Source organism: Emys orbicularis, chromosome 10 (genome assembly GCF_028017835.1).
Source record: "Emys orbicularis isolate rEmyOrb1 chromosome 10, rEmyOrb1.hap1, whole genome shotgun sequence".
Taxonomy (NCBI): Eukaryota; Metazoa; Chordata; order Testudines; family Emydidae; genus Emys; species Emys orbicularis.
Genome location: NC_088692.1, coordinates 21,035,035 through 21,047,154, shown reverse-complemented (window position 1 = coordinate 21,047,154; position 12,120 = coordinate 21,035,035).

The following is a 12,120-nucleotide window of genomic DNA, read 5'->3' as shown; positions in this document are numbered from 1 at the left end:
ACACCTACACTTTACTAGAGATGGAGCTGTAATGATCCAAAACATTCACAAGCAATGTGTACAATCAATACTCACTGGGAAAACATGGCCTGTGACTGCCTCTGCTCCCTGATTCATAATGAATGAATTATACACCCACACTTCAAGCACAACAGTGAAAAATATTGTGCTAGATGTATTTTTTTTTTAATAAAATATTTAGTTTGGGGGTTTTACTCCCCACATGGATTTTCCCCATGCCCACTGTGTTATCTTCTTAACTCTTTGGCACAAAGAATTATCAGAGTGCTTTCAAGTGTGCAACTGACTCACTAACACAGAAAGATTTAATTTACTTTTTGAACCACTGTATTATAGTCTAGAGGATAATAGGAATCTGCATCATACTATAATGCCCTTGCTCCTTGAATTTTTATACTGCAGTTGGCCACCACTGAGCAGATAAGATGTGGAAGACGTTCTAATCCATTTTACTCCACAGACATTTGTGAGTTTTTGATCTTTGACATGTGTAGGCTACTAATAAGCTATTATGCCACCCTTCTTGGCCTAAGCAGCGATTCCTTGTCATTTACCTCTCATTCAGAGAAATTGTGAACCTGTTCCTGCTTCAGAGATGAAAGTTGTCCAAAGTTCTGAGCTTAGATTCTTGTTAAGTAATGAGGGAGAGAAAGGATCAACACCCTGCTCCAAGGAGTTTCTACTACAGAAATGTGCAGATTAGGCTTAAAGCCACCCATAGTCAATGCATATTTCACTTAGCCTATGAAAGACTCAGCTATCTATATAAAGGAAATGGTAAAAGGGGGCCCCTGAGGCAAAGCCATTCCCAGTGCTGTGTAAAATATGATGCAGAACTGTAATTATATATAACAAAGAAATGTAGTATCTGCAAATAGGAAGTTACATAACTGGGAAACTAGGGATCTGGGTTTATTTGTAGCTTTTTCCATTTATAACTTCAAGAAGTGACATGAGTCCACTGAGTCAGAGAGAGTGTAAGGTAAAACACATCTCATATGCCAGGTTGTCAGTAATTTAAGAAAGCTTGTATAATTCTTCTTCATCAACCTATTTCTTAATTTACTACAAACTATTCTGTTAGTCTCATATGAAAATGCATTGCAGCAATTTAAGAATAATGATACATTGTACTGTATACAGCCTTAATGAACCACATGGGCTCTAATGGTTAGAACAAGGGATTAGGCATTCACATTCCTGAGTTCCATTCCTTGCTCTCTCACTGACTCACTGGGTAACTAGAGAACCTTTTGTAGTCCTGACCCATGTCATGTGATACAAGCCAAGAAATAAAAGCCAAACTTTTATCAGCACTCCTGTGTGTCACAACTTTATTGCACTGGGCAAGTTATTAGCCTCTACTTCCCTCCGTTTCCCCATTTATAAAATGAGGACAATAACATTTACTGACCTATGGGATGCTGAGGGGCTAGATTAATTAACACTGGTGGCACGGTTTGGATACAGTTGGATGTATGATGCTGTAGAACTTCAAAGAATTCTTATATTAGTAGTAGTACATAAAGATGTCTGATGAATGTGATGAATAATATCTAAAGGAATATATGCCCAGAACACAAACCAGACACTTTCTGAGACTTGGAAAGGTTGGATTTATATGGTTGACTGGTTACATTGTTGGTTCCAGATGGTATTGTCATGGGAGGTGCCAAAATACCATGATTCTCAGCTGGCCCCAAACTACTAAGTACCTGGTCCAGTATTTCAGGCCTGGCTGGAAACAGGAAGGGACAAATATCTCAAGGAAACCTGTTCTCAGCAGATTCCAGCTCCATTTTGCAAAGCTAAGTAATTTGGATGGTTACCAAGCTTTTTGAAGGTTGGGCATGAATAATAATATGAATTTAGCAATGAGAGCTGATTAGGAATATAAAATACTCTAATTGGGTTAATTCAGGCAATTTGCTATGGATTTTTTTTTAAACAAAGTCAGCCTCGATCAGTGGGTGACCATTTAAGACAGTAAGAAGGGAGTGATGACCATGATCTCTTTGAAAGTCCCTGGACCAAATTAAAAGTTTTTATTTTGATTCAATCTTTCCCTTTTCAGCTGAGCCTCAACCTTAGCCTCCATTTTTGTAGGTAGAATTTTGTTGGTTCAGACAAGTACTTAGACATCTATCTGTCTTTGCACCCACAGTGAATTACAAGCAAAGCAAGATAGTGCAATTATTTACAGGCACAAGGTATGTTTTTATTTCTCTCTTGCTCTCTCATATACACACAAAACTACTCAACATTGACAATCAGGCCCAAGAGTGGCAGGTGGAGAAGCATTATCCAATTCACTGCTCCTTTTTCTGTGAGTTTTTAAAGTAATGATTAGTAAACCTTTTAAATATTTCGTGTCATTGTGGCTCATATGGAATATTTATTTTAGCCTAGAGCTTATCCTGAACCAAACCTGGAGATCCACACGCCACTGAAAGGTTATGGAATGTCAGATCTAGAACGAGGATGGTCTTTAGATTTTTCCTGTGGGTTTCACAGGGAGATGCACTGCTGAAGTCTGGATTCTGTTGAGTGCAGAACTACTCCATCTTGTTGGTGAGAGAATTACAAATATTTTATAAATTAAGTAAATGTTAGCAAAAGTTGTGTTACTTTGACACTTGCTTCTCTATTAATTGGTGAGCCATTCCATCCCACTATTCACTTATAATCTTGTTTAATTTGTGAACAAAGAACAGAACGAGCAAGGTAATCAGCGGAGAAAATATTATAAAGGTTACCGCATTTAAGAACCCCGGAGTATTTCTTGCTGAATGTATTGGGCATTAGATGTCTAATGCCTAATTCTGAATCCAAACAAAAAAACAGCAATCCATTCTGTCCAGATTCACAGTAATAAGAACAGGAAATGATAAACTGTAACCAATTCAGTCATTGGATAAGTACAGTCCACAAATGCCTTTCCAGATACTACTGTATATCAAGCAGTACTGGGAGACTAATGCCCACTCTAAGACAGCACAACAGTAAGGGCTAAAACCATTTTTTAAAATCTACTTTATCTTTCCTCCAGGCTAGAGCAGGGACTTGGGAGGAGGGAGAAGGAGAATGGCAGTGCATACAGAGTCTTGTAGTTTAGCAGTCAACTACATTCCTGTAGCATGCAGAGAAAGAGCAGCTTTTGTTACCTCCTATGGGCCCAATTCTGCCAACCAACTTCTGTGGGAGTTGAGGGCAGGTTCCAAGGGGCTGCACAGACCCTGTGGTGAAATGTGGCCTGGAGCTAGGAAAGGCCCCAAAAGGGAGGCTTCAAGTGCTCAGTGTGTATTGGTACCGCTCCTCGCTCTTCCCTCCCTCACCCTACTCAGAGAGTGTGAGCAGAGCATCCCTCACTACCTCAGAACAAAGGCCACCAACAGATCCCTGCAGCAACAGCAGGGGGATCCTGAGTCCTCCACCCCTTCTTGGCACCGTCCTGGCTGGCTGGGAGGAACTGGGGCCCAGGCTGATGGTGTAAGAGAGAGCGCTGGGCCTGCACTGCGTGCTACTTCCCTGGCGGTTGCCCACAGACCCAGGCTCATTGTTCCCTCACTCAGGTAAGCAGCAGCCCTGGCTTCCATGAGCAGGAGAGGTACAGGAAAAAGATCCCTCCCTTTCTGCCCTCCCCACTCTCCCCTCCCCCCCACCTGGCCTGAAGAGAGAGGGAAAGAAGATCCCTGCCCCTCTGTGAAGGAGACTCCTCACAGCAAAGATATGCTGAGAGGGAGAGAGTCTGGGGGAGAGGGGGGAGACAGGGTACAGTGTGAGGATGTACCATCGCCATAGCAATGAAGTAGAGTGTGTGTGTGGGGGGGGATATGTGTGGCATATGTGCTTGCGCTGGCCCTGGAGCAAAGCAACTTAACGAGGCATTCAGCACCTCACAGTATCAGGCCAACTGTCTCTCCCCAACCTCCACACTTATTTATAGACTTGGACCATTGTGAAGTCCTGAGGAATAGCTTGCCAGCTAGTAGTGCAATGTTGAGAATTCTAGTTCAAGGTTAATCACCAGCCCTAAAAACAACAACATTAAAATAATTATTAAAAGGAAAAATATCATTAAACTTTTGATTCCTAGCAAGGAGTGGGAGGAGGGCAGTCTCTTTGCAGGAACAAAATATGAAATACTCATTAACAAACTGGAATGGCTAGTAATTGGAAACATCTTTCATTTGTGAAAATTCCTCAGAGCTGTCAAGTCTCATTGCAAAGAAGGAGAATCTGGCAGATGCTTTGTCCAGAGGGAAAAACTTGTTGGAGGAAACGTAGTTACCTCGGTAGCTTTGAGATGGGCTGTAAGAGAGAAGCATATTTACAGCTCTTCAAAAAACCCTAGTAGAGAGGTTTATGTCCTGCTGGAATCAGGGATGCACTAATAATGAGCTGGAAGGAGACAAGATTCTTAAGGTGCTCCCCATTTCAAAAACAAAGTCCAGTTCTAGTCAGGATCTGGACTGAAAAATTCCTAGATCTAGGTGTCAGAGCTGGTCAGAAAATTACCTTCAACATGGAATTCGGAAAACACCTGCCAGCAAGTTGTCCAACCAGCTGTGTTGCTTTCATACTCTGACTTCAGCCTTTCTTAGCAGATATCCTGTTATTATTAAGGAGGGTGACAGGTGTCTAAAATTGGACAAGATTGGAAAGGTTGACAGAAAATGAGTCTCGGAAGCTGGTAGTACTGATTCACCTCTTATCAGGAGGGCCCTGGCTCCTGGGTTTTTTCAGAAAAAAACATTGACCTACTCTTCAGGGAGACAAGAGTCTACTCAGAGGGTCTATATAGTACATGTGTACTTTCTCTCTTGGCTGGGCTCAGAAAATAAAGATTCTTTTTAGAGAATTGATACCATCCTTGATTTTGGATTTCTGTCTGGCAAGGTAAATAACATGAAGGACGTTGAGTGAATAAGGCTTTTTCCTCAACTTTATGCATCTTTTATCCTTTTGCAATATGAAGAAAGGAATATACACACTGCTTCTAAGGACATATAATTTGAGCAGACAAATTTGCATAGTCTAGTTTTAATGATGTTCTGGAGAACATTTCAATGACTCTTGACCATTAGCAACTTTGATCTTTCAATTTCTCTTTCATTAGGGCAACCAACTTGTGGTTGAAATATGAGCCGTGGTTGACTGGAATTCCTGTTTTATCTGGTGAGATATGAACTCAGCTTTTTCTTGTTTTTGAGAGAGTGTGTGTGTGTGTAAGTGTATTTTCATCCTTTTATGCTGGAGTCTTATACCATTTAGTTGGTTTGACTAGGCGAGTACATTACTATTTTCTCGCTCCCAATTTTGCCTTAGAAGTTACGTGCACATATTAACACCTACACTAAATATGTCTTTGTTAGACCTTTCTAGATGTTTATTCAGTTTCAAATAGGAGGCTGCAGAAGAGCTTCTTTGTAGAAGTAAGACACTAAATGAAATTCTACCTTTTATTCTTCTTTGTAAGTCCTGATCTCAGCAGTACTCCCTTATATGGTGTATATAGTTATGAAATTGTTAATATTCTTTTCTCTTTACTTTACCTTTAAATGTGAAAAGTCTTTGCTGCAGAGGAGTGCAGCAGTATTATGAGGCAGTTCAGGATGGCTGCTATTAGAGAATGAGATACGCACTGTGCGCTCTCACTTATATTCCTTTTTGTTTTGTTTTCCCTAATCTACAATAAATTGTTCAAAATGGCAAGTACCTCTTGCAAATTTTACACAGGAAACAACAGTCTATATCAACCATCATAAAGAATATTATTCCACCTTTCCTATGTTTGTGATCTTTCCAGAGATACTGAAGTTACTGGCACTACAAGTGTACATAATGCCACACTGGACATGACAGGCAATGACTGGGTTTTTACTTCTCCAAAATTCAAGTGCTGATATGCTATCATCCCAGGGCACTTCATGCTCCATGTACAAGTCAAAATCATGCTTGAACTCCTGTGCCTTGCAAGGGAAAATACACACAATAGTTTCATAATCACTAAAACTGTGTGACATCTGAGCCTTGACAAATAAATCAAACATTTTACAGTTGGCAGAAAGAGATCCTGATGCATAGAGTCTGTCGGGTTCATTGTGGGATATGGCTGCCTTCAGTTTGCTTTGAAATTCTGATGCAAAAACATGCACTGCAGTTTAAAGGAATTGCCTTTTGGAGTCCATTGAGTTGCGTTCACTTCTTTTAAGGTATTATGTACATTATCAGCAACTTGTAAATTGCAGTTAAGCAGTGTATCAATGCACTGTATTGGGGTGTGTTTCCATTTGCAAATGAACCTGATGGATTTTCCCCAAAAATACAAAGATAACTTGCAATACAGTTTTCGCTGGTTTCCATCACACTAGATTATCCAGCATAGTTTCATTGCCTTCTTTGAGGTGACTGCATCTTCTTCTTTAAAGTCGGTCACATTGTCCCCATATGCATGAATGAATTTTGCTGCCTCAAACCAGGAATACCAGCGTGATGGCACAACATGAGGTGGCACATGCAAACTCATTGGCTCACACTTTTACTTTCACAGACTTTATAAATTGCTCAGCTTTGCCTGTTGGCATATATAAATATCACTAGAATATGTACCACAAAGGTGTTGACGTCATGGAACACATCAGTTTTGATTGCATGCCCAATGGCTACATGCAAAAGATAAGCAATATATGGAACGTGCAGTAGATGTGGATACTTTTCTGCAAAGTTCTTTACTAAGCATTACTGTACATTGCAGAGTCATTTCTTGATTGACACAAAGTTTTCCCAAGTTTGGCCAAACTCTCACAACACTCCTTGAATCCAAACTGAAGTGACCCCCTCATTGCACTGCAGAACAGAGAATTTGAATAGAATAGAATAGTATTTATTGATTTATTTTTGTCATTGTAGAACATTGCAAGGATGTTAATTGCTGGCTTTTTAGAAAGCTCTATGGTAAGTGAATAAGCAGGGCTCAGTGACAGCGAGGCTGCAGTGGGCTCACTGTGCAACTGAGGGGGCCCAAAATACCCGATCCCACAGGCTCTAGGTGTGAGGGAGGTTGCACTCCTGGCCTGCAGAGCAGAGACTCCTGCCCAGAGCACGCCTCATCCCCTCACTTCTAGCTAGTGAACGGGGTCAGCAGCAGGGCAGCTGGGGGCTCCTTGCGTGGCTACAGGGTCGATGACAGCAAGGCTGCATGGGTCTCCCTGACCAGGCAAGGGCCCAGGATACTGGATCCTTTTAGGCAGTAGGTGCAGGGGAAGCTGTACTCACTGATTACTGTCCATGGATTTTTTTTAAATGTTGATTTGGGTGTATCAAGTGAAATTGACACTTACTGCTGGCTAATGATTTAAATCAAATCCTTCTTCAAGCCTAATTATGGACATTCCTCAGAGAGACCATTGGGTTTCCATTTGTCAGAATTTTCCTCTCACATGTATGTTTTACTGTCTGCTTGCACCTTGACTACTTGTGGTTTTCATAGATTATTTTTTGTTTTGTAGGCAGCATTTCAGGGTCTCCCAGAGCTCAGTCTTTGGTCTTTCACAGCTGTGATTTAAATATTGCCTTTGGCTGATCTAATTTATCAGCATAATATTAACTTTCATAAGTCTGATGTTGATTAACCTTGAGTTTTCTCAATGCTGATTCTAGTATTTTATAAGGACTGAAAGTTTTAGGAATTTAAACTTTGTTCAATTGAAGATCCCCAAATGCAGACGCTAGTCTAGTGGTTTTGCTTAAGGCAATTTGCAGATTGGACAACAGACTAATTGAATCGAATCAGTCCACTGTTTTCTTCATGTCAGGAATTCTGCATACGTAGGCCAAGCACTCTGCCGTAATGCTTATCTTTATCTTGGTTTTGTCTAGAATGCCTTTTCAGTCATCTAGACACAGGGCCGGTGCAACCCATTAGGCGAAGTACTAGCATTTGGGGGGCGGCATTTCGGGTCCTTTGGCGGCGACCGCGGCAGCCGGATCTTCGGCCGCCCCGGTTGTCGTCGGCATTTAGGCGGAGGGAGCTGGGGCAGGGGGGCGCGGGGAGGGCCGCCTGCAGCAAGTAAGGGGGGGGGCGGCACACAGGGGAACTCCCCGCCCCAGCTCACCTCTGCTCCGCCTCCTCCCCTGAGCACGCCGCTCCGCTCTGCTTCTCTCCCTCCCAGGCTTGCGGCGCCAAACAGCTGATTGGCGCTGCAAGCCTGGGAGGCGGGAGAAGTGGAGCAGCGACGGCGTGCTCGGGGAGGCGGCGGAGCAGAGGTGAGCTGGGGTGGGGAGCTGCCGCACAGCTCCCCGGGCCAGGGGGAACTGCCGCGGGGGGGGGGCCTCAGGGCGGAGGGGGGGTGGGGAGCTGCCGCGGGGGGGTGCCTTAGGATGGAGGGGGGGCGGAGAGCTGCTACAGGGCTCGGGGAGGGGGGGCACAAGGTGGAAGTTTCGCCTAGGGCGCGAAACATCCTTGCACCCGCCCTCTCTAGACATGACTGTTTCTAGATTAGTTGATCCAAACAGGTGGTTTGTAACCCAAGTCAGAATGCCAGGGATGAGGATATTTACTCCTGTTTCAGTCTAATCATAGTGGCTGCTGGTCTTGGGTAAAAATACCCAAAGGGTTTCTTTTATTCCTTTGCAGGAGTAGGCGCTGTCATCTCTTTCCTCCATCAGAGCAGCAAAGTCCTTTTGGTCTACCCTGGTTCTTAAGAATAGTGGGTGAAATTTTCAGCCAAATTTACCAAGCTCTACTCAGTAAAAATGGGAATGGGAGAGAATAAATAGTTTTATAGCACCATTTACCCAGCCACGCCCCCCCACACACACACACACACATACACTGATTATGGGGCTGGCCAAAGCAAGGATGGCCCTAGCACATATTAGACCAGCCTCGGTGCTGCTCTAACTCACACAGACAGATGATAACTCTCAATGGACACTCTACCAGCCAGAGGCTTCTGGAATAGGGTTGCCAACCCTCCAGGGTTGTCCTGGAGTCTCCAGGAATTAAAAATTAACCCTTAATAAAAGATTATGGCCTGTGCTGAAACCTCCAGGAATATGTCCAACCAAAATTGGCAAATTCTGGAACAAAATCACATTGACATGCTTCTTGAAAGATTCCTTATTCAGAATCCTTATTCCTTATTCATTTATGCATATGCTTAAAGGTCAGCTTGTGTTTAAGCACTTTACTCCATAGGGATAAACTTAAGGATGTGTTTAGGTTCTTTCCTGAATTGGGGCCTTAATAGGAGATCAGAATCTAGCCCAGTATGCTAATGGTCTCCATATTTTTTCCCTGTCAACACTACCTCCTCTTTGTCCTCACTCAGGTTTTTAGTTAATATTCTTTTGTTTTAATAAATTGACTTAGTTCAGGCTGGGCCTTAGCAGGTTTGTATTACTTTAAAGGTAGAGCTCTCAATAATCTAACCATAGAGCTAACACTGAGAACTCTGTGTAACAACAGATGTGTTCTTCACAACATGTTCACAGCCATAATAAAGATTTATATAAAACTTTGGCTAGTATATTTTTTTCTTTGCACATTGCATGGCATTTTCACCAGGTGGTCTTTAATTTTGCAAGATGTTTGAATTTTGTAATTTTTATCACGCAATTATTCAGTGCAGCCACTTGTGCTACTGGAAAGCAGCTTTTCATGGTGATGGAAATGGAAGTAGGTCACTTGCTAAAATGAAAAGCAAGTTTATTCCTGCAAAAACTGCCATTTCACAAAAATGAAAACGCAAGAATTTCCAGAGGAACCCACTAAATAATGTGCTTTTCATTAATCCAGTGAAAAATCAATTTGTGCTGGCATCATAAACAATAAGAATACATTTTCACTTAGCTCCATTAGTAAATACTGTTGTATTAGATGTATAAGATAAACACCCTGGAATTCTGTAAGTAGAACATTTAGGAATGCAAATATAAATGGTAGGTGAAAAGTACTTTCTACTGGCTGTAATAAATATGGCTCTTCAAGGAGAAAAGCAGTTGGAATATAAAGATATGTATTCCTGATTCTGAAGAAAAGTCTGCTTTGCTTCATGCAGCATAGAAAATTATTCAAGTATAGTTCACCTTCTAAATACAATTATACCAAGGTTTCTTAATGCCCCTGAAATTAAAAAATTACTTATTTGGCACACAATGAAATTACAGTTTTAACCACTTCAATATATGCTACAACTCTGTTTAGAGCATGAGCCCTTTTGTAAACACTAGGCTAACTGCACAATAAACTTTTTCTACTATGTTACTCTAGTATTTTTTATAATACCATTTACTGTAGCCTCATTTTCTCAGGTGGCTCCTTTTGGGGTAGCATTATACACAATCAGTCAGCGTTATGTGCTTCAAAATTGCCTCTGATGCTTTTCTTTCATACTAAAAAGACTCTGTAGTACATTATACCACTTTACAAATGAAGTCTTTTATGTACATATGTAAATTGGTTTCATTTATTTATGCCAGTGGCCTGTATGCTCTAATTGTGTAACTGGTGAGTAAACAACTTTTTTCTGCCTGAATTATTTCTTTTACAAGTTATATTTATGTGTTTCATGCCACTCACTCTAAAAAAACCATTTATTCATTAGTTTTTAACATTGTGTGGTTCCTCTGCCAAAGCAGTAACACAGTTTTGGCAGCTTTGCAGCAGGTCAGTTTCTTGTTGGAGAAGAAGTTAATGACAGAGACACAGAGTCTCATTTATTTATTTATGGTATTTATGCAAGTCCTGTTTATCTTGAACAGAGATGTCCAAAACAGCAGCATGGCTTCACAGCTCCCAGCTGCAGAAACCCCAGCCAAGAAGCTAGTGCAGAGGTCCCCAAACTGAGGGGAACATTCGGGGGGCGAGGTGGGGCCTGGGCCAGCCCCCACTGGGGGGGGAGCACCACCCAGTTCCGCTCCACTCACAGTTCTGATCTGATCCTGGCCCCGGCTTCACTCCCAGCCTCAGCCCTGACTGCGGCTCGGCACCTGGTCCTGGCCATGCCTCCAGCCTGGGCCCCTGCCTGCAGTTCTGTTCCAGGCCCTGGCCCTGCTCCCAACCCCCTTATTATCCCTGTCTGCTTCCCCCTTCCCCCCCCCCCCCCCCGGGATCTGCAGCCCTGCTTCCAGCCAGGCATGGGGGGGGGGGTGTTGGTGGGTGAACAGAAGTGGGGGGGGGCGACCCTGAAAAGTTTGGGGACCACTGAGCTAGTGTGTGCAGCCTGGTACTGGAAGAACAGAACTCTCTGACTTTTGGTCTTTGTCTCCTTTCAGCACACTCTTTGTTCCTGTGTCCTGCCTGCCATCTGTAACCACAGCTGCCAAAGCCCTCAGCCTTACACCACATGGTATAACCACTTGGAGACTAGTGGTCTCTTCCCTGATCATAGGCTAGTTCAGTGATACTCAGACTGAGGCTCCCGAGATGCAAGTGGCTCTTTAACGTGTCTCCTGTGGCTCTTTGCAGCACATGATAGTAAAACACTGTGTGATTTAATTATTAACCAATCAGGATGCTTTTACTATGCTATTAACCAATTGTAGTTGATCAAATAATAATACTTGGTCAGTCATTTTGCTGTGAGAATAATATATATATGTATAAACTAAATATTTCCCCTGTCATACTGTTTAAATATGAACATATAGTACTATAGTAAATGAACCAATAAATTCACACTACTGTGGCTCTTTTGGGTAATGTTGATCACTAATTTGGATCCTGAACCACTGAGGTCTGAGAATCACTGGGCTAGTTCATCTAGGCCCTGGGATTTAACCCTCCTTTTGTCCAGCTGTTTTGCAACATGAAGGAACTCTTCACACTTTCAACTATAACCAATGTCCACTGGAGCTGAGTTCTCTGAGCCTCTCCATTCACACAAGAGAGTACTTAACACAACTCCATTTAACAACCATCAGGGTGTGGCTGCTGCTGCCAGCCCATGTGGGGTCCTTTGGGTAAGCCTCTCTATTTTAACTCTTTCTGTGGAAAGTTTTATATCAAGCACTCATGAATAAGACATAAAACACTTACCCTGGTAGCCAATAATTTCTATGATATGGTCAAAAAAGCAATTTCCTTCCATGAGA